This window comes from Lactuca virosa, chromosome 5 (genome assembly GCF_052849685.1).
Source record: "Lactuca virosa cultivar CGN04683 chromosome 5, Lactuca_virosa_CGN04683_v6, whole genome shotgun sequence".
In the NCBI taxonomy this organism is placed as follows: domain Eukaryota; kingdom Viridiplantae; phylum Streptophyta; class Magnoliopsida; order Asterales; family Asteraceae; genus Lactuca; species Lactuca virosa.
In genome coordinates this window covers 460,114,143-460,139,134 of record NC_136430.1, presented here as the reverse complement: position 1 = coordinate 460,139,134, position 24,992 = coordinate 460,114,143, and positions in this window count along the sequence as shown.

The window sequence follows — 24,992 nt, the reverse complement described above, 5'->3', positions numbered from 1 at the left end:
AAGCTTAAATATTTTAACTATTAAAAAAAATCATTGACCATAGTTTAAGTTTATTTGAGATTTTGGTTTAGGTTTAAATGTAATACCATATTTAATTTAACAATTAAATATATTATATTGAAAGTACTATAAATTTTACTAACATAAAAACACTAAAACATATATTTGAAAATTTTAATTCAAGAAACATATTAAACACTCATAAAATCATACAAAAAGAACGCACAGAATTCAACATACGCTTAATATATTTGATACAATTGGAAACATAATAAAATTTTTATTTTTTATGCAACAAAACCTATGTCTTCAATTCTTCATATCTCTTCAGTTTTTCATATTTGAATTACAAACCACTTCAAACATATGAATATTTTTTTTGTAGAAAAATATTACTTATATGACATTAATTTTAGAAACATAAAATTTCATTTACCTAAGTGATTATAAGATATAAGTTAAAAACTCTTTAGTGGTTGTTATTAAATAGTTGAAAGTTGAGAGGTTGTGGTAGTTTCAAATGAATTAATATGGTGAAATTAAATGACATATTTTGAACCATATTCATTTGAATGACCTATTTTATAAGATTTACTAGACGAACTCCCACGCGTTGCATGAGCTAAAAAACATATTGTTAAAATATTAAAAAATATATATATTGTTTAAAATGGTTATGTTATTAACATTCACATAGTAATTTTGACACAAGGTATATATATATATATATATATATATATATATATATATATATATATATATATATATATATATATATATATATATATATATATATATATATATATATATATATATATATATATATATATATATATATATAGGGAAGGGTTATATGTAAAATAAAAATACCCTAAAAATCATAAAAATGCATAAAAAAACTTAGAGACCACAAATCTTTTTTTTGACTTTATATTCCAAGAATTCGCTGAAAAAAAATTAAAAAATCGTTTTTTTATTCAAAATTTTATTCAGGGAAATTGTATAAAAAGCTGTGAATTTTTGGAATATAAAGTCAAAAAAAAGATTTGTGATCTCTAAGTATTTTTTTATGTATTTTTATGATTTTTAGGGTTTTTTTTATGGTTTTTTGTTTTACATAGAACCTAAACCTATATATATATATATACATATATATATATATATATATATATATATATATATATATATATATATATAATACCTTATAAAACATATTTGGTCAAACGCTGAAAATTAAGTCGTCCAAGCATTTAATGCAATATTTACAGTGAATTTATGATGAGTTTTGAGCATAACAACATTTCTATGGTGTACATGCAACCCTAATTGCTTTGGATCTAAGATTTTCTCTATTGAACATACAACTATGAACTCCAAAACAATAACCCTATGGACAAGCATACACAATTCAAAATTGACATATAAACTAGGGTTAGAAGCTTACCTTTCTTGTTATGTAGCAATAACAAGTAAAATCCTTCTTGATCCTGACTTCTGAAAGCCTAGTGCCCTAAGTGTTGCACCTCTAATGGAGTCACAAACACCCAATGCAACAAGATGACTTAGGAGAGGGAAGGATTTCGGCTAGGGTTTATGTCTTGAATCCCCAGGCCGAAAATCCCTTATAAAGGGTGTATTTATAGTTGAGGCTATTAGGGTTTTTAGGTGGAAACCCTAATTTCCTTGCTTAGGCCTTAAGCAATCCATGGACCCCCAAAGGAAAGGCCCTTGGACGAAAACTATATGGGCTTTCCATAGATTTTCGTCAACCTCTTATCAATAAGGTCCATTAGCCCAAACTACAACTATTACTGATTTACATAATCAGTCCCTCCATTATTAATTAGTTCCTTTAATCCCAAAATTAATACTAGATTAATTTCTGAATAATTACCAATTAATAATATGATTTCCAAATAATATATTAATCTTATACTATATTAATAAACCATTTTGAGTACCAATTTATTATTCATATAATAAATCCTACTCTCTCTCCACTTGTCATCCTATCAAGTTGCATGAGTGAAGGCAACCCAAAAGGACCATGCTCATAATCAAATTAAGTACATACCAAAAATAGTTAGGGGCTTAGACACCTAATCCAACAGTCTCCTACTTGGATAAGTCTAATAACTATTATTGCAAGTACGACTTCAGAATTCGATCAACAATCGTAGCTTTCAAAAGCCGCTGTCGAACTCTGATCTTATCAGTAACGCGTCCTTTAGATAAGGGATCAAATATTCCTCCATTATACAAGATATCGTATGGACATGAGACATGGATTTATAATCATTATCCCTGTCCATGTGTTGTTTCCCGATTTTCGATTTATGACGACCGACTAATTGAACAAATCAAATCAGTAAAAGCTTGGCCACGCACTTAGGGTGTCATCACTAAATCATCGAGGGGCCCACAGATATCGCTTTTATCCCACATTGGGTAAAAGGAACGGATAAACTTCGACTCATATGCTTGCTCAAATTACTCATCAAATCAAACACAACAATACGTTTTATAACATCAAGTTACTAATGCCTTTACGTATTATCAATGTGCAACCGACTCGAAAACTACAACTCATATGTCTCTGTTTCAAGAATATAAGATATTATCGTCTCACAATCACTCGTGGTAAAATCCATGAAGTGATTCACGTGAGCATGTGTTTAATCCAATACTCAAATCTTATTTCAGAAGCACTCATGAACACTGCAACAAACTTTTGCTATGTCTAAACACTTTAGACAATCTACAGTCGGATTCATGACAGCCTTACCTCATTACTTACTTCCAAAGTATGATTGACTATGGATGTTTGAACTGTTGGATTAGATGTCTAAGCCCATAACTATTATTGGTATGTACTTGACCCGAGAGTAGCATGGTCCATTTGGGTTGCATATCATCAGGACAATTTGTTAGGATGGACTTTTGAGAGAAGGTTATTTATGGTTTATTAATATATTATAAGTTATAATATATTAATATGAAATCATATGTTTTAATTAGTATCGATCAAGAATTAATTTGGAATTAATTTAGTGATCAAAAGAGACTAATTAAATCTATGGGGACTAATTATGATAATTAGTTATATTTATATGTGTTGGGCTTGTGATCCATGTTGGACCAAGTTTATGTATGGATACATAAAGAGTTGGGCCACATGAACCATGGATCATAAAACCCATGGGTATGGATTATGGGTTATACCCATGACCCTTGGAATCCTACATATAAATAGGTTACTCCATAGCCAAAATCACCACTTCTTTTCTTAGAGAAATATGGAGGTGTTTTGGTGCATGGAATTCTCTCTCAAGAGCCACCTTTGTCCTAGGTGTGTTGTGATTCCATTTGAGGCATTTCATACTATTGGTGCTAAGCTCTTAAGGCCAAATACATCAAGACTTCAAGCCACATAAAAGGTATGTTTCCCTAACTAGTATATTATATGGTTTATGTCAAATGCATGCTAGTTATAGGTTTAATGCCTTGGAAACCATTTGCATGTATAATTAGTGAAAACATAGATCCAAGGTATTTAGGGTTGTATGTGCACTATAGGATGTTGTATTATACCAAAATCCAACAGTGGTATCAGAGCCATGGGTTGTTTTCTATTATATTTGATGCAAATATGTTTTTTTTTTCAAGTTGAAGGAAAAAAAAAACATGAAGTTTGTCAAATTTTATGATAATTACTTGATTTTATGAAAAACTAATTATTTATAAAATTTGAGTCACTTTAATACAAGAGTTGAATTAGGTCAATTTATTAAAAGATAGAATGATATGATTATTTTATTTGTTTTAAAAGTTTGATCTAAATGGTTTTAAGGAGTTACAAATTTTGTCATAAAATTTTGGAACTCAAAAGTTTTTTTTTCAAGTTATGATGTTAAGAGTTTTGAAACTTCCATAAGTTATGGATGTGAAATGTCTCATTTATTAACTCTTTAGGTTATGAATTCCAAGAGTCTTCAAAGGATAATTGTCAAAGTTTCAAGATTTGTATTAGTTTATATGATTATCTAATTTCTTGAAAATTGTTGATGTGAATTATCTTTACTTATGAGTTTAATCTAGATCATAGAAAAATTATTTGATTATTGTGTTAATTGGAATATTTGATCTTAATGGTTTTTATGAACTCCATAACTTGTCCTCAAGTTATGGAAAGTGAAGAGTTTTTCTTTTTAAAGTGTCATTAAGTCTCATAGGTTATGAAAATAGAAGAGTCACTATTTTTAATGTCATCATTAAATGATTTAATGTCTTCCATAACTTGTCCTCAAGTTATGGAACTTGAATTTTTTTTTTCATTAAACCTTAATTAAACTCATAAGTTATGAAAAATCCAAGAGTTTTGAAAGGTTTCAAAACTTGTCCTCAAGTTTTGGAATTTGTAAAGTTACCCCCCATGTATACTTTAATTCCAAACTAGCCCTTAGAATTTTAAAAGTTAAAATTCAACCCTTATACTTTATAATATTATAAGTTAATAATATATATATATATATATATATATATATATATATATATATATATATATGTATAAGAGCAAAGTCGTCTTACCATTAGTAGGCCTCATTCACGAAGCCGGTCTATAAGGGGGGTATAAGGTTACTGCCTATAAAATGGCAGTTTAATGGGTGTCCACTCTCACCCACCGCTTCCTTGACCGGTGGAGGGTCGTTAGCCGAACGGGTAGGACAAGGACTATAATTCTCCCTTCATTAAAAGTATTAATGATAAATACTAAGTAACTAAACACTTATTAATTCCCAATCTTAGTTACTTAGAAAAATGTGAATAAGGTGCTAATCCATGAATTTACACTTTGCACTTTGTTTAAGCCGTTAGTGGAGCGTGTGTGGTTAACCGGCACACTAACCTGGACTTAACAAGGTAGGCAAAGGGTAACTTAATGTTTATCATAGTATCGGTGGAGCGTGTGTGGTTAACCGGCACATCGATTGAGGGGTAAATATTAAGGGTACCAAGTATATTTGCATGGTTACTTCACACCTTGTTTTGTGATCCTCGGCATCCCAGTCACAAAACCTGAAGGGCACACTCGATATTGAAACATGCCATTGAAAAAGTTCAATGAATCTCAAAAGATCTAGGAGTTTCAAAACCAATTAAAACCTAATAATACATTTCGTTTTTCATGGTGGAAATTGGTGAATCGTCATTCACCTACCTTCAAATATCTTATAGCTTGGATTACGGCATCCCTCTTCCAAGTTATAAAATATTGTGTTGGGTCCTAGCCTTAATATTTCATATTGGGTGTTATATTAAGGACTTTAAATCAACTAAACTTGAATTTCTCCCATTATAGTTGTCTAGTTCAGACAACTATGGTCTTCCCAAATCTTTAGGAACAAGCTTTCCTATTGAAGATGATATCCCACATGGCAATCAAGGTGAAAGATTAATCCCTTTGTTGTGAATTAATGGGACTGGAAATCATGCTTCACTTCCTCCACCTCCTCCAATTATTCTCCCTATCCCACAAGTTCAAATACTTGAAAAGTTCAAGGTCACTCAATCCCTATTGGCAAGCCGGGAGAGTCGGGTGTCGAAGTCTCGAGGTAGCTGGCTGTTGACTTGGTTCTTCAGTCACACCCTGATGACAGATCAAGACATGACCCTTAATGATCTTACCTATTTGCTTGATGCTGCTAAATTAGCAATGATTTGGGGTACTGGTAAAGCAAAATTTGATTGGAAGATCAACTTCCCAAACTTCCATGGACATTGACAATGGTAACATTAGAAGTCCAGAAAGGCTTTCTCTTCCCAATGGAAAGGGATCGACCATGGTCAAGTCATTTGACCTAATGGTAAAGAGAAAGGATAAGTCTGAGATAGTCTCATGTGCCATTTCCGAAGAGTCCATATGTTTCTTTTGCCAAAAGAAGGGGCATTGGCTGCAAAGCTGCCAGATTTACCTGAAAGATCTGGTAAAGTCAAAAGTTTGACTCTACTTCAGGTAAAGTCCATTGTGTAACTCTATTAAGTTCCTACTTGGAGATTCTTATTACATGATGTGACTGGGTCACATATTGATGTCTTAAGAGTCAAAGAAAGGAGAGGAAGCTTAAAGGAAGTATATGCTGATTCTGATCGCGAAGATGGATTTCGGTCGCATGGTTCGGTGATCAAAATTTTGGGCTGTTACTTAAAGAGTTATGATATATATTGCTTAGGAATATATAACAACAAGGTTTTCATATGGATTGTAAGGATAAGAAGTTTTTCCGCAAAGTTTTAAAATAAAAGAAAAAGGTTTTATTTTTATTTATTTTATGTATCCTTACAATGGCATTTGTGAAAAATTGTTGCTTATATGATTCCATTAAGAGCAATATTGGAAAATGGATTTGATTCTTTTGTGGTAGTGTCTAAATTTGTCAAATAAGGAAAGATTCTCATCACCCAAGTTTCAAATTAGACCGAAACTCGGAATCATGCAAGTTGTATAGTATGATGAATGAGAAGTTTTAGCTTTGGAAAAATTAAGACTAATTCCTTATGTGAACAAGGAAATGACTAAAGGATCGAGTACACATTCTTGTGCACTGGTCAAGTCCACCACAAAAGATCGATAAGACTATTCGTCATGATTTACTAAAGCTTAGTAAATACGGTTATACTTACAAGTTTAAGTATAATTCTGAAACATTGGAAAAGATTCAATGTATGGCAGAACGAATGAGAAGAATCAAATTAGGCAGGAAGATAAAAGTTTCTCAAATCTGAAAAGATGGGAGAGTACTTTAATATCATGTTTTGTGATCATCTTAATGATTAAAGAACCACATCACAATTGGTCTTCTAAGGACATCTTAGTGTATTCTTATGACTAAGAAGAGGAGTCATGAATTGTTGAAATAGTTAAATCAAGAAGATGAGTCATACTTCGTTTCAAAACAAGTCTTAGAGTGATACTCCAAGACTATAAGTTGAGTGACATATCTTAAAGAAAGGTTTAAAACACTTGTCAAATGTAAGAGTAAAAGTGTCCTACTCTTGCACATTTGAAATTGGTAAGTTGTGATGTTTTGGGTTAAACAAAGACCAACTTAGGCCAAGTGTGTGAAGTGTTTGTCTTGATAAAGAAGCTGCACTATCTCTTGAATATTTGGCAAGATAGTCTTATATGTCAAGAGGACAATGGGAGTCTTAGAGATTCTGAAAGCTTCAAGGTCTAATCAAGAACAATAACCTGTAGTTTAACACTAGCACACTAAGTGAGGTTTATAACCTATCGTGTTGACATATTTCTATTTCTGTGCCCATTCCAGTTAAAGTTGGCTTTTCATATGAGTTCTTAGAGTTCTCAGTTGGTTGCATAACAACTTGGAAGTAATGGCAGGCCCTTGAGCTGCCAGGAGGTAAGAAATTAAGATTGAGTTCAGTCCATATGTGTTTGGATTTGTCATTATCCTTGTCTTGTGACTATGGTTTTGACGATTCACATGGATAAGAACACATACACCATAAAATCTAAGGGTTATAAGGTTTCTCTCCGATTCATGAAAATGATGGTGAGGAAACACTTCCACCAAGTAGATTTGAAGCAGATGGCAAAAGGTCTAAACAATTGAGACTATGATTACGACATCCCTTTTCATAGTTCTGAAATTGTTTAGACGCACATGCATGCTATCTAAGGAAAGGTGTATGAGTTTGATAAAGTTCTTTATCAAAGCATCTCATATCAGGAGTCTGAACTTTGGTAAGGAAGTCAATAAAGTATTAATTTCTAGAAGTCCAATTGATTTCTGAGTACATGTCAAAGCTAGTGGGAGCATAAGTGTTATGCTAATAATCATCATGTTAGTGGGAGCATGATAATTATGATAAGTATTGCAAGTTAGCAATGTTAATTATAGAAAGCAAAAGTTTCAATTCGTGAAATTGCAGGGGTTGAAAAAGTTGTTTTTCTATAATTAAGGGAGAGGATATACTTCATTTCAGTTCTAAAAGCTTAGATTGAGACCTTAATCATCTTTAGTCAAGAATATATATATGAATTTCATGTTGGATTGGTTCAACTTAAGGAAATTCCATATATTGCGTTCTCAAAATTCGATTATGATTACGACATCGCTCTTCATAGTCAAATTTAGAGAACCTGGCAAATAAATTTTTTTGTAGCAAAAGACTGGTCTAGAATCATGTCTTTATGTGAGACATCATGAATCGTGTCCCATTTGCTTTGGGTACAGGATCGATTGCATGTGCTATAATATTTGTCCTTTCTAAATTTTCCAAATGCCCAGAGGCATTAAGAAGGGAAAAGGTCTAGAATTGGATATACCTAAAAGGATTAAGCAATTGTCGAGGACAATCTAAGGTTTACCAAAGATTGGTTGCTCAAGGACAGTTGGAAGTATATTGTTAATATTGGAAGGACCATATTGATATATTCTGAAAAAAGAGGCATCTCTTGTTCAGAAGTGATAGTCAAAATGGAATATGGAAATGTTTCAAAGTTGGAAATTATTCAATCTGTGTAAGATTAGAAAACTTAATGCAAGAAGGATGTTTCCATGGAGTTGATCTTCATTGGAATACTCTGTAATGTCTGTTGACAAGTCTTTGTGACTTTGTGCATAATCATTACAAGAGGATCAGTGCATATAAGTTTAAAATCTAACAGATTTAAGTAAATGGTAGGAATTTGGAATTCTTACATTTACGATAAGGTTTTGGGACTGTGAAATGAGAATTATTGGAGTTATGTTCAATCGATCTATTTCACAAAGTAAAGATCATAAACAAACTTAGTGTGTATACTTGGTGTATGGCATAACTAATGTTTGCACAAACATAGTATGCATACTTGGTGTATGGCATGACTAGTATTTAGAAAACATAGTGTACATGCTTGGAGCATGGGACAACTAGTGTTTTAATTCAAGTATAAAGTTGATAATTTGAAACGGTATACAATGAATAATGTGTAATCATATGGTGATAAATAAAAGGTGTTTTATTTATATTCATAAGTTTTGAGACCATATTGGATTCGATTATTATTGTGTTTCACTTTGCATGTTTTGACTTCCAGAATAACTATGTCGTTCTTCTCGAATTACTAAGTTATTCAAACCATCCACAGTCGATAATACGTTGGAAGTAGGTATTAAGGCAAGACTGTCATGAATCGGGTTTGTAGATGTCCAAGGTAGTGGACATAGCAAGAGTTGCTGCAACATTCATGAGTGCTCGTAAGTTCTGAGTATTGGATTCAACCCACGCTCATTTGAATCACTTCATGGATTTTATCACGAGTGAATCATGAGACGATAATATCTTATATTCTTCAAACCTAGAGATATGAGTTGTTACTATGAGTTGGTTATACATTGATTGCACGAAAACTCATTGGTAACTCGATGTTATAAAACGTGTCTTTGTGTATGATTCAACAAGTAGTAGAACAAGCCATATGAGTCGAAGTTTATCCATTCCTTTTACCCTTAAAGGGATAAAAGCGATATCTGTGGGCCCCTCGATGATTTAGTGATGACACCCTAAGTGCTTGGCCAAGGCTAGACTGATTTGATTTGTTCAATTAGTCGGTCGTCATAAATCGGAAATCGGGAAACAACAAATGGACAGAGAGAATGATTATAATCCATGTCTCAGTCCATATGATATCTAGAATGGAGGAATATATGATCCCTTATCTAATGGACGCGTCATTGATTTGTTCAGAGTTCGACAGCGGCTTTAAGATCTACGATTGCTAGTCGGGTTATGAAGTCGTACTTGCAATAATAGTTTTAGACTTATCCAAGTGGGAGACTGCTGGATTAGATGTCTAAGCCCATAACTATTATTGGTATGTACTTGACCCGAGAGTAGCATGGTCCATTTGGGTTGCATATCATCAGGACAATTTGTTAGGATGGACTTTTGAGAGAAGGTTATTTATGGTTTATTAATATATTATAAGTTATAATATATTAATATGAAATCATATGTTTTAATTAGTATCGATCAAGAATTAATTTGGAATTAATTTAGTGATCAAAAAAGACTAATTAAATCTATGGGGACTAATTATGATAATTAGTTATATCTATATGTGTTGGGCTTGTGATCCATGTTGGACCAAGTTTATGTATGGATACATAAAGAGTTGGGCCACATGAACCTTGGATCATAAAACCCATGGGTATGGATTATGGGTTATACCCATGACCCTTGGAATCCTACATATAAATAGGTTACTCCATAGCCAAAATCACCACTTCTTTTCTTAGAGAAATATGGAGGTGTTTTGGTGCATGGAATTCTCTCTCAAGAGCCACCTTTGTCCTAGGTGTGTTGTGATTCCATTTGAGGCATTTCATACTATTGGTGCTAAGCTCTTAAGGCCAAATACATCAAGACTTCAAGCCACATAAAAGGTATGTTTCCCTAACTAGTATATTATATGGTTTATGTCAAATGCATGCTAGTTATAGGTTTAATGCCTTGGAAACCATTTGCATGTATAATTAGTGAAAACATAGATCCAAGGTATTTAGGGTTGTATGTGCACCATAGGATGTTGTATTATACCAAAATCCAACATGAATAACCTAGTTATTCAGGAAGTAAAACATCCGAAGTGAAACACAAGAATAATCGAATCCAATATGATCTCAAAACTTTTGAGTATAAATAAAACACTTCTTATTTAATCACCATATTGATTACACATTATTCATTGTATAATGTTTCGACTAATCAACTTAATACTTGAATTAAAACAATAGTTATCCCATGCTCCAAGCATGCACACTATGTTTACCTATGGTCATCTCTTTGTGAAATAGATCAATTGAACACATTTTCAATGATGCTCTTTTCACAATTCCAAATCTTTATCGTAAGTGTAAGAACACCAAATTCTTGCCACTATTAGAATGTGTTAGATTCTAATCTTTTATGCAATGATCCTTTTGTAACGTCATAGCACCAAAATCACAAAGACTTTGCCAATGATATTAAAAAGCATTCCATTGGACATTGATAACAAAACAATTCCAAGGGAGCGAAGTCTCAAATTCAAAGTACATTTCTTTGAACATCCTTCCTGCATAAAAGTTTCTAACCTACACATAGATTCTTAATATCCAACTCCCGTTATGAAAACATTTCCATATTTGCCATATGACAATGCATTATTAATAGAATTATGTCTATTCATAATAACGTCAATATGGTCCATTCATTATTATACTTCCAACTGTCCTTAAGCAACCAATCCTTTGCGAACCTCAGATTGTCCTTGACAGTTGTTTAACCACTTTAGTTGTCACACCCCCAAACCAGAATGGCGAAAACATTCGGGGGCGGATGGCTTCATGTAGTATCATAACAGTTGAATATTTGTAAATAAAGTAAACACAACCATCATAAAGATAAGTTTTGAAACTGACGTCTTAGCGTCCCTTCTGCAAAAGCTGATGTTTACATGTATTACTGAATCCCTGAGAAATACAAGTAGTTTTGAAAAAGTGTTAATAATTAAGTTGGTGAGTTCATAAGCGTTTTTGTATTAGAATTGTATGCCTTTCTGCATAAAATAACTGTGTTTGTTTCTAGAAAATCCAATATTTTCCATAAATGTGAGGTAGTTTGAGAAGTTCCAAAGACTGAAATGCATAAGTATTTTCCGTACTGAAAGTAGTATAAGTAGATTTATATATGTATATATAATCACTAAGGCGTTTGATAGCCCCGTAAATCAAAATGTTTTAATACTCCATGTGAGTTTTATAACCATGCTATTGACCCAGACTGCCGGTAACAACGTTCTTCAGGCGTTGGAGTGTTATGACGTTTGTCACCCCAGACCTACCGGTCTAACTGTAGCTAACAGTTTAGGTGCGGGATTGTCAATCCCGTATAGATCTATACAAAAGTATCATGCTCTCCCTACAAGAGATTATGAATTATAATACAGGACTTGAAATGCGTACTTGAAAGTACGGTGAAGTCAAATGTCTCACGAAATTTAGTATTAATAGATTTACGAAATGAAAAGTCCATTTTTCTTGTAAATGTAAGTATTTCCTCTTTACAGTGTTTATAGTATGTAACATGTCATGAATAACTCGTAAACCATACCTATTATAGTTTTTCGAAAATGTGTTCCATTAGAATGATAAAACTTGGTGTATTACTAACTTTGCATGTAAAGTGTAACATTAGTAGTAATATTGTTTAACATTTATAAACAAAAATGTAGATGAAGCATTTGAAAACATATGTAACGATTTATATTTTAACATAAGTTTATCTTGTGCTTTACTTGTATTCCCCCCCCCCCCTAAAACATGGAAAAGACGTGAAAATGTAGGGGTATGAACTCACCTGGAAAGTGTGATGATTTGATGAAAACGAGACTTTACTCGGGCAACACTTCGACCGAAAAGTGGTAAATTTCTCGGGAGTTTCGGGCCTTCGTCGGAGCTTGGATATGTAACCGGGTTGTTGGGCTAGTCTCGGGGTGCTTAACACAGAGTAAAAGCGGGAGAGAGGATAGAAATGAGCAACTAAAACCGAAACCCTCGGTTTCTATTTATAGGGTGCAATTTCAGGACTCACGTCGTGAGCATGGGATGGCTCACATTGTGAGCTTGGTTCTTATCTCTTCCGTAGACGCGACGCCTGGTAGCCTGACTCTGGCACACATCAGTCACAGGCTCACGTCGTGAGTTTCTGGCTCACGTCGTGAGTCTTCTGACAGTGTCAGTTTTTGTGACCAAAACTTCAGAAATTCATATCTCCCCCATACGAGCTCCGATTTCGACGTTCTTTATATCCACGCGTAGGTGAGATTATGTTCTACAACTTTCGTTTAGACTCCGTCGGCTAATTTTGATTTAAATTTTAATATTATATTTTTAACAGGCCGGGACAGGAAAAGTCCGTTAAAAATTCATATCTTCTTCATCTGACGTCCGTTTTCGTCTGTCTTTTTACTGTTGTAATACTATTGTCGGGATCTTCGATTCTCGTTAAGGTTGCGTCGGCTAAAAGTCGCTCGATCTCTATTTCGAGTTTTTAGCTGTCTACTGTTGTATCCGAAAATTAGAAAAATCATAACTTCCTCATACGAATGTAGATTTGGACGTTCTTTTTATGCACGTTTACGGTTTAACATAATCTATGACTTTCGTTTAGATACCTAAGGCTAAAAAGTATTTTATTGAAATTTCACTTTTTACACTTAACATGGTTTTACCGGTTTTGTCGCGAATCTTTGATTGGTCATAACTTCTTCGCTATAACTTGGATTTTTGTGTTCTTTATATTTCTGAAAATCATGATACGATATCTAACATATTATGTACCTCAATCAAAACTTTTGAACTTTTCATTTTAGACGCCATTTCTTTATTATATCAAAAATAGATTACAATAATTGAGTTTAGCACATTACATTGTCTTGAAATATCAGGTTGTCACATCATGAGTTTAGCACATTACATTGTCTTGAAATATCGGGTTGTCACATCATCCCCCCATTAGAGGGAATTTCGTCCCGAAATTTAATTTAAGATAGAATTCATGGACTAGGAAAAAGATGCGGGTACTTTTGTTTCATCTGATCTTCGCGCTCCCATGTGTATTCAGGTCCTCGCTTGGCATTCCAGCGGACCTTCACAATGGGTATGCGACTTTGTTTTGTTCTTTTGATTTCCCTATCCATGATTTATACTGGTTCTTCTACGAAGTGGAGACTCTCGTTGATTTCAATTTCGTCCAGATGGACGACGAGGGTCTCATTGGATAAGCACTTCTTTAAGTTGGACACATGAAAGGTAGGATGTACGTTATTGAGTTCCTGCGGTAATCGAAGTTTGTATGCTATCGGGCCGATCCTGGCAAGGATCTCGAATGGTCCGATATACCTAGGGTTTAGTTTCCCACGTTTTCCAAAACGTATTAATCCCTTCCAGGGTGAGACTTTCAATATTACTCGGTCCCCAACCTGGAATTCCAAGGGTTTCCGTTTTTTGTCCGCATAACTCTTTTGTCTGTCTCTTGAAGCCTTTAATCATTCTCGGATTTGGACAATCTTCTTGGTAGTTTCCCTTATGATTTCCGGGCCAGTGAGAGTGCTGTTAGGTACTTGTCCTCTAGCTAGTTGTATTTCACCCACTTCAGCCCAGCACAGAGGTGATCTGCACTTGCGGTCATAGAGCGCTTCGAATGGAGCAACCTTGATGCTAGAGTGGTAGCTATTGTTGTGCGAGAACTCGACCAATGGTAAATGGTTATCCCATGCCTTACTAAAATCGATCACACAAGCTCTTAGCATATCTTCCAAGGTTTGAATGGTCCTCTCACTCTGTCCGTCGGTTTGTGGGTGGTAGGCAGTACTCATGTCTAGTCTCGTTCCTAGAGATTTTTGTAGTGACTGCCAGAACCTCGAGGTGAATCTACTATCTCAGTCCGAGATAATGGATATTGGTACACCATGCAGTCGCACAATCTCCCTGATGTATGTTCTAGTTTGTTTCTCCAGCTTGTCTGTTTCCTTTATTGGTAGGAAGTGTGCGGATTTGGTTAACCTGTCGACGATCACCCAGATGGTGTGAAGTCCACCCGCTGTCTTGGGTAACTTGGTTATGAAATTCATGGTTATCCGCTCCCACTTCCACTCGGGTATTTCAGGTTGTTGTAATAATCCTGAGGGCTTTTGGTACTCTACCTTGACTTTGGCGCAAGTCAGACACTTTCCTACATAGGTAGCGATTTCGGATTTCATGTTTGGCTACCAATACAGTTTCTTGAGATCTAGATACATTTTGTCTGAACCGGGATGTACGGAGTATCGAGTCTTATGGGCCTCATTCATGACAACGTCTCTGAATCCGCCAAACTTCGGCGTCCAGATCCGATTCATGAGATAACGAACTCCGTCATCCTTGACTTCAAGATTCTTATCCATTCCTCTTAAGGCTTCACCCGCCACATTTTCGGATTTCAAGGCTTCTAGTTGAGCTTCCTTGATTTGTGTGGACAGGTGTGAATGGATCGTCATGGTTAAGGATTTCACTCGGCGGCCCGAGTATTCCTTTCGGCTGAGGGCATCAGCTACTACATTAGCTTTTCCGGGATGATAACGAATTTCGCATTCGTAATCGTTTAGTAGCTCTACCCACCGTCTTTGCCTCATGTTGCGTTCCTTTTGATTGAGGATGTGCTGAAGACTCTTACGATCGGTGAAGATTGTGCATTTCGTGCCATAGAGATAGTGTCTCCAGATCTTTAGAGAGAAAACGACTGCTCCCAGTTCGAGATCATGCGTAGTGTAGTTGACCTTGTGCGTCTTGAGCTGTCTCGAGGTGTATGCGATGACCTTTCTTCGTTGCATTAGAACACATCCAAGGCCCTGGTTTGACGCATCATAGTAGACCACAAAGTCTTATGTTCCTTCTGGCAAAGATAATATAGGTGCGCTGCATAGGGCTCGCTTCAGTGTTTGGAACACATCGTCTTGTTTTTCTCCCCAGCTGAAGGTTACACCTTTCTGAGTCAGGGTGGTAAGTGGTTTAGCAATCTTCGAGAAGTTTTGTATGAACCTTCGGTAATACCCAACAAGGCCTAAGAAATGTCAAATTTTCGTTGGAGTTCTTGGAGCTGACCAGTTCTCGATTGCCTTGATTTTGGATGGGTCCACGTGTATCCCTTCTTTGCTGACCACGTGACCTAGGAAATCTACTTTCCGAATCCAAAATTCGCACTTTGAGAATTTTGCGTATAGCTTCTCTGTCCTTAATGTTTCCAAGACCTGTCGGAGGTGTTGGCGATGTTCCTCTTTACTCCTTGAATAGATGAGTATATCATCTATGAACACGATCACAAATTTGTCCAGGAAAGGACGACATACTCGGTTCATCAAGTCCATGAACACCGCCGGTGCATTTGTCAATCCGAAGGGCATCACTACAAACTCGTAGTGACCATAGCGAGTTCGGAATGCCGTTTTGGGAACGTCTCCTTCTAGGACTCACAGCTGGTGATACCCAGATCTTAAATCGATCTTTGAGAAGTAGCTCGCTACTTGTAGTTGGTCGAACAGATCGTCTATGCATGGTAAGGGATATCGGTTCTTGATCGTGAGCTTGTTTAGTTCCCGGTAATCGATGCACATGCGAAAAGATCCATCCTTCTTCTTTACGAACAGAACCGGTGCTCCCCAAGGTGAGAAGCTCGGTCTGATGAATCCTTTTCTTAGAAGTTCATTCAGCTGGCTGGATAATTCCTGCATCTCTGCCGGTGCTAGACGGTACGTCGATTTTTCTACTGGGGTAGCTCCGGGAATCAAGTCGATTCTGAACTCGACTTGACGTTCTGGTGGAACTCCTGGAAGATCTTCAGGGAAGATGTCGGGGAAGTTACAGACTTTCGGAATGTCGTTAATGTCTTTCGTTTTTTGTTTCTTATCTACTACGTGGGTTAGGATGGCATGATATTCTTTGCGCATATATTTTTGGGCTTTGACGCAAGAGATGATTTGTAAATTGGTACCGGGTTTGTCACCATAAATGACAAGAGTTTCGCCGCTTGGCAGATTAAGGCGAACGACCCTTTCGTAACACAGTATATCGGCATGGTGAAGGCTTAACCAATCCATACCGATGATGACATCAAAGCTTCTTATAGTGATCGGCATTAGATCGATTTGGAAAAAGTGTTCATTTAGAGCTAGTGTGCAGCCTACATACAAATCGTTTGTGCTTTCTGTTTTACCATTTGCCATTTCTACTGTAAATATGTTATTGAGTGATTGGGGTTTTTGATTAAGTAAGTGTTTGAATTTATGGCTCACGAAACTTCTCTCCGCACCACAGTCAAAGAGTATGCATGCATAAATGTTGTCGAGGAGAAACGTACCCGTAACCACCGTGGGATCGGCTATTGCTTCGTTCTGCCCTATTGCCAGCACCCTTCCTACGTCGTCATCATTCCTTGTCTTAGGGCAATCCCTCTTGTAGTGCCCAGTTTCCCCACACCCATAATACGCCTGGCCCACTCCGGCACTAGGAACTTGGGTGATTAGTCGCGCTGGTGCCTTACAGAAACGGGCAGTGTGCCCCTTCCTGTTGCAGTTATTACAGTGCATCTCCCGACAATTTCCGTTGTGATGGAAATTGCATTTGTCGCACTTTGGTAGGTTCCCAGCATATTGCTTTGCTGGTGTAGGGGTAACAGGAACAACAGTGGGGGCAGTAGCGGCATGGACTGCCACTATCTGTTGTTTCTTGGAAGGTTCTTGCGAAGATTGACTCTTCCTATTATTCCAAAACTTCTTCTTCTTGTTGTTTTTGGCATTATTGTTATTGTTGTTGCTTCCTCTGGTTAGTTCTGGGACGACGGTCATGACACCTTGACAGATTCCATGGTCAACAAGGGACTGTGCCAGTTGTTTGGCACTATCGAATGTAACAGGCTTGGAAGCTAGTACACTTCCTCGAAGCTGGGGTGACAGCCCCCAAATATACCTTTCTATCTTCTTGCTCTCTAGGGCCATCATCCCCGGGCAAAGTATTGTTAAGTCACTGAACCTATTTGTATAGGTCGTGATGTCCGAACCTACCATAGTAAGGCCCCAAAGCTCTTGTTCTAGCTTCTGAACCTCGCCCCTTGGGCAGTACTCTTGCATTAGCATTTGCTTCAGGTTCTCCCAACCCATGGAGTTAGCCACCACCAGAGTTAGTGACTTAACATGGCCATTCCACCATCTTAGGGCTCGTTCGGAGAAAGTGCAGGCAACAAATTTTACCTTGCTCCCTTCTGGACATGAGCAGATCTCAAAGACTGCTTCAGTTTTCTCTATCCATTGAGATAGAGCCATTACTCCCCCAATCCCATTAAAGGGTACGAGTTTGCTGTTGGTGAAGTGCTTGTAAGTACATTCCCCGGAACGACCCTGGTTTTGGCCATTAGTGGAGCTATTTATTCCTCCTCCTGATCCGTTGTTACTCATTTGTGCCATTGATGCGGTCACGGCAGCTGTTACACCAGCCTGAAAGGTAGCACTATCCATTGATCGAGGTGGTGGTGGTGTTGGTGGTGCTCCTGCAGTATTGACGCGTCGTGGATTCCTTCTTGGTGGCATGACTCTGCCATAAGTTAAAAGACGAATTCTTGATAAGTCTTTGGAAATGGTTATAGAGAGTCCTAGTATTACGTTCCGAACATTAATGAATTTTGTAAGTTGATTGTCAAGATGGAAATTTACCAAATAAGTTCATGATTTCTTAGTGTTTTTAGACATTAATGAAAATACCCCATGTATTAATAATGCGTGTCAATCTCATTGATATTAATATTTGATACAACGATCAGGAAAATTTGACCTTAACATAGGTCTAGGGTACATCAATGAAAACGGGAAAATTTTGACAGCATTTAGACCCCCGAATTGTGTACTCACAATCCGTCGGGTTTACATTCGTAAAAGAAAGCGTAGCACCAACGCTCACTCGATAAGTCTAATCTATAACATAGCGCAAGTAGTACGCGTTCTACTCCGAACGGGTAGTACGTTGTGGGCCATGGTATGTGGTCGTGGAAGTCTGGGCTCGGGCTACTTGACGTTCAGCCTCGATGATGCGCCTCTCCATTGCGGCTTGGCTTTTACGGAACTCCCTCACTTCGGCTCTAGCAGCAGTAATGTCTTTCTGAAGGGAAAAGGTGTGCTCTATTGTTCTCTCATGTTCTTCGTCTAGACAACGAAGACGTACCGCAGTGACTGCAGCGGTGGCGCCAACGTCCAAGAGTTGGTCGACGCTTACTCTTGCTTGCTCGCCTTGCTTGGCGATGCGACGAACCATGACAGGGAGTGCCCTGTCAGCCGAACCTCCGTTGCTGAGGTTATAAAAGCCTTGTCCCATGCCGTAAGGTGGGCGTTGTCCTTGTTCCCCGCTCCATCGTTTCAGATCCACAGCCCAGCGGCGCGCCGGGCCATGAAAGTTCCGTCGGGGATTTGCTGCTCCCCGAGGAGGATTGTAGACCAATGGTTCCAAGTCAGTGCTCCCACCATCTCCTTCCTCTTCTAAATCCTCTTCTGGGTCTTCCTCGGGATCCTCTTCGGAATCCTCTTCTGGCTCTTCCTCGGGAATCTCTTCGGGATCTTCTTTTGGGTCCTCCTCGATCCAGCCTCCATTTCCCTGGTTAGGGTAGTAGGGATCCCTGAGGATGTGAAATCCTGCCATTTCGTCTGATCGAGAATATAGGTAAGAGAATTTTATATAAAACTTAAGAGTAAAAAGATAATTTTTGATAAGCATAATTCTATTTATTTGACGATTCCTAGTTCTAACTAAATATCGAGGTTCGCACGATTTTTACAGTTCTTATAGTACTATAAAATACTCCTATAGTATTTCAAATTTGTAAGTTTGATTCTAGTATTTTCTTTGGTAAGTTTTTGACTTGTTGTTCACTATTACTATTCCTCGACATACGTTGGTCACATCTTGGATAAATATAGTTGATCAGACTATATTCATCCTCGATCTAATTACATACCCCGAGGCCTAATCGTAGTGTTCAACTTGTCTTAATACTTTTGTATAGTTTTGACTATGATACTAGACCGATGCATGCATGTACTTATACTTTTATAAAACTAGCATTTTAAATTATTAAAAATATAGTTTGTGAAAAAGTTTTGTTAGAGGGTTTTAGTCCCTTTGCATTTATAGTTTGTATATCTTATGTGGTTCGATATACTTAGTTCACTATAAACAATGCTCTGATACCAATCTGTCATACCCCCAAACCAGAATGGCGGAAACATTCGGGGGCGGATGACTTCATGTAGTATCATAACAGTTGAATATTTGTAAAGAAAGTAAACACAACCATCATAAATATAATTTAAAAGTTACATTGTTGAATACCATACATGTCTCAAAATAAATTACAAAATGATGATTTAATAAGTTTTGAAACTGACGTCTTAGCGTCCCTTCTGCAAAAGCTGATGTTTACCTGTATTACTGAATTCCTGAGAAATACAAGTAGTTTTGAAAAAGTGTCAACAATTAAGTTGGTGAGTTCATAAGCGTTTTTGTATTAGAATTGTATGCCTTTCTGCATAAAATAAATGTGTTTGTTTCTAGAAAATCCAATATTTTCATAAATGTGAGGTAGTTTGAGAAGTTCCAAAGACTGAAATGCATAAGTATTTTCCGTACTGAAAGTAGTATAAGTAGATTTATATATGTATATATAATCACTAAGGCGTTTGATAGCCCCGTAAATCAAAATGTTTTAATACTCCATGGGAGTTTTATAACCATGCTATTGACCCAGACTGCCTGTAACAACGTTATTCAGGCGTTGGAGTGTTATGACGTTTGTCACCCCAGACATGCCGGTCTAACTGTAGCTAACAGTTTAGGTGCGGGATTGTCAATCCCGTATAGATCTATACACAAGTATCACGCTCTCCCTACAAGAGATTATGGTTTATAATACAGGACTTGAAATGCGTACATGAAAGTACGGTGAAGTCAAATGTCTCACGAAATTTAGTATTAATAGATTTACGAAATGAAAAGTCCATTTTTCTTGTAAATGTAAGTATTTCCTCTTTATAGTGTTTATAGTATGTAACATGTCATGAATAACTCGTAAACCATACCTATTATAGTTTTTCGAAAATGTGTTCCATTAGAATGATAAAACTTGGTGTATTACTAACTTTGCATGTAAAGTGTAACATTAGTAGTAATATTGTTTAACATTTATAAACAAAAATGTAGATGAAGCATTTGAAAACATATGTAACGATTTGTATTTTAACATAAGTTTATCTTGTGTTTTACTTGTATTCCCCCCCCCCCCTAAAACATGGAAAAGACGTGAAAATGTAGGAGTATGAACTCACCTGGAAAGTGTGATGATTTGATGAAAACGAGACTTTACTCAGGCATCACTTCGACCGGAAAGTGGTAAATTTCTCGGGAGTTTCGGAGTTTCGGGCCTTCGTCGGAGCTTGGATATGTAACCAGGGTGTCGGGGTAGTCTCGGGGTGCTTAACGCAGAGTAAAAGTGGGAGAAAGGATAGAAATGAGCAACTAAAACCGAAACCCTCGGTTTCTATTTATAGGGTGCAATTTCAGGACTCACGTCGTGAGCTTGGTTCTACTCTCTTCCGTAGACGCGACGTCTGGTAGCCTGACTCTGGCACACATCAGTCACAGGCTCACGTCGTGAGTCTTCTGACAGTGTCGGTTTTTGTGCCCCGAACTTCAGAAATTCATATCTCTCGCATACGAGATCCGATTTCGACGTTATTTATATCCACGCATAGGTGAGATTATGCTCTACAACTTTCGTTTAGACTCTGTCGGCTAATTTTGACTTCAATTTTAATATTATATTTTTAACAGGCCGGGACAGGAAAAGTCTGTTAAAAATTCATATCTTCTTCATCTGACGTCCGTTTTCGTCTGTCTTTTTACCGTTGTAATACTATTGTCCGGATTTTCGATTCTCGTTAAGGTTGCGTCGGCTAAAAGTCGCTCGATCTCTATTTCGAGTTTTTAGTTGTCCAGTGTTGTATCCGAAACTTAGAAAAATCATAACTTCCTCATACAAAGTCAGATTTGGACGTTCTTTTTATGCACGTTTACGGTTTAACATAATCTACGACTTTCGTTTAGATACCTAAGGCTAAAAAGTATTTTATTGAAATTTCACTTTTTACACTTAACAGGGTTTTACTGGTTTGTCGCGAATCTTTGATTGGTCATAACTTCTTCGTTATAACTCGGATTTTTGTGTTCTTTATATTTCTGAAAATCATGATACGATATCTAACATATTATGTACCTCAATCAAGACTTTTGAACTTTTCATTTTAGACGCCATTTCTTTATTATATCAAAAATAGATTACAATACTTGACTTTAGCACATTACATTGTCTTGAAATATCAGATTGTCACATTAGTTATTTCCGGTTCTAGTCCTTTTTTCCTCTTAATGCCCTAGGCATTTGGAAAACTAGAACATGTGAATATTATAGCACATGCAATCGATCCTATATCTGAAGCATATGGGACAAGATTAATAATGTCTTACATAAAGACATGATACTTGACCAGTCTTTTGCTATAATATTTCCATATATAGAATTTCCAATGTTGAAAATTTTCAACATGGTATTCATATATATTTATGACTAAGTTTGATTAATACTTCAATCTAAACTTTTAGATTCGAAATAAAGTATAAGTATCCTCTCCCTTACTATAGCGAAAGAACTTTTCAACCTTTGCAACTTTGAAAATTAGAACTTTGTTTCCTATAAACAGTATTGCTAACTCGCAACACTTACCATAATAATTATGCTCCCACTAGCATAACCATTATTTTGTTACTAGCATAACATTTATGCTCCCACTAGCTTTGACATGTACCCATAAATCAGTTGAACTTCTAGAAATCAATACTTTATTGACTTTCTTACCAAAGTTCAGATTTCTAATATGAGATGCTTCGATAAGCCTTTATCTAAGCTCATACACTTTTTATTAGAAAGCCCATATGTGTGTCTAAACTATTTCAGAACTCATAGAAATAAGTTCATGTTCAAACTATTTTCCATTTCTCACAATTCGAACTATTAAGAGGGATGTCGTAATCATAGTCGAATTTGAAAACACAATTAACACAACTGCTATCTCCTTAAAATCCACTTAGTGAAAGCGTTTCCTCACAATCATTTTATGAAGCAGAGAGAAACCTTTGCCACTTAAATTTTATGATGTATGTATTCCTTTCCATGTGAATTTGTCATTTCCAACCATTATCATAAGATAAGGTCTATAACAAATTCAAACTCATATGGACTGAACTTGTTCAATCTTACTTTATTGTCTTCTGGTAGCACAAGGACCTACCATTGCTTCCAGGTTGTTGAGCAGCTCACCTATACTTGTCAATGCACTTTCACTAATCAAGGTGCTTTGCCTTATGCAATCAAATGAGAACTCATAGGACTCACATGCATAGTCAACTTTAACTGGAATGGGCACAAAAACAAGAATACGTCAACACGATAGGTTATAAACCTCAAGTCGTATGCTAGTGATAAACAATAGGTTTATTCTTGATTAGTTCTTGAAGCTATTCAAGATCATTAAGACTCCCACTGAGTTCTTGAAATATAAGATTCTTTTGTCAAGAAACATTCCTTGACAAACAAATATTCAAGAGTTAGTGCGGGTTCATATCAAGACAAACACTTCACACAATTGGTCTTAGTTGGTCTTTGTCTTATCCACGACATCACAACTTACCAATTTCAAAATGTGCAAGAGTAAGAAACATTCCTACTCCACATTTGATGAGTGTTATAACCTTCTTAAGATCATGTCACTTAAGGCACAATCTTGGAGTATGACGCTAAGACTCGATTTTGGAATGAAGTATTTTTGGTTTAACCATTTCAACAATTCCCGATTCCTCTTCTTGGTCACACAAATGCACCAAGGTGTCCTTAGATGATCAATTGTGATATGGTTTCATAATCACTAAGTGGTCATAAAATACGATACATAAGTACTCTCATTTCCTTTCAGATTGGAGAAACATTTATCTTTCTGCCTAATTGATTATTCTTCTTCGTTCTGCTATACATTGAAACTTTTTCAATGATTCAAAATTACACTTAATCTTGTAAGTATAACCATATTTACTAAACTTTTAGTAAATCATGACGAATAGTCTTATCGTTCTTTGTGGTGGACTTTACCAGTTCACATCAATGCGTACTAGATCCCTTAGTCCTTCACTTGACTCACATTTACATATGAACAAGGAATTAGTCTAAATTTCCTAAAGATGAAGGTTCTCATTCATAATACAATGCTAGTCGCATGATTCTAAGTTTCTGTCCAATTGAAAGTTGGGTGATGAGAATCTTTCCTTATTTGGTAAATTTTTGACACTACCACAAACGACAGAATCAAATCCATCCATAATATTGCAAATAATATATAAACACCAAATTTTCACGAATGCCATTGCAAGGAGATATAGAATAAGACAAAATCAAAAATTTTCCTTATTTATAAAAATGTGGAAAAACTTGTCCTTACAACGGAATTACAAATGAAAACTATGTTACTAAATATTCCTAAGCAATCTATCAAGACTCCTAAGTAGCAGCTAAAAAATCCGATCATCGAACCATGCGATCGAAATCCATCTCTTCGCGATCAGACTCAACTCACTTTTCTTTTAAGCTTCCTTTCTTTTCTTTGATCCTACAAAACATCAAAATGTAATCTTATCACATCATGTATTAAGAATCTACAAATAGGAACTTAATAGAGTTAGATAGTGGACTTACCTGAAGTAGAGTCATACATCTTGACTTTTCCATCCTTGCGATCTTTCAGGTAAATATGGCAGTTTCGCATCCAATGCCCCTTCTCTTGGCAATAGAAACAAACAGACTCTTTTGGAATGGTACATGAGACAATCTCAGACTTAGCCTTTCTCTTTACCATCCGGTCAAACGGTTTGACCTCGGCCGATCCCTTTCCATTGGGAAGAGAAAACTTTTCTGGACTTCTAATGTCGCCATTATCAATGTCCATGAAATTTTGGGAAGTAGATCGTTCATTCAAATTTGCTTTACTAGTGCGCCAAATCATTGTTGATTCAGCAGCAATTAGCAAATATGTAAGATCGATAAGGGTCACGTCGAGGTCTGTCATATAGTAATCTTTAATGAACTCACTATATGACTCAGGAAGCGATTGAGGAACCAAGTCAACATCCAGCTTCCTCGAGACATCGACACCCAACATTCCCAACTTGTCAATATGCAACTTCATCTCCAAGACATGAGCACATATAGATTTTCCATCTTCAGGTTTGCTTGCCAATAGGGCTTGAGTGGCCTTGAACTTTTCAAGTCGA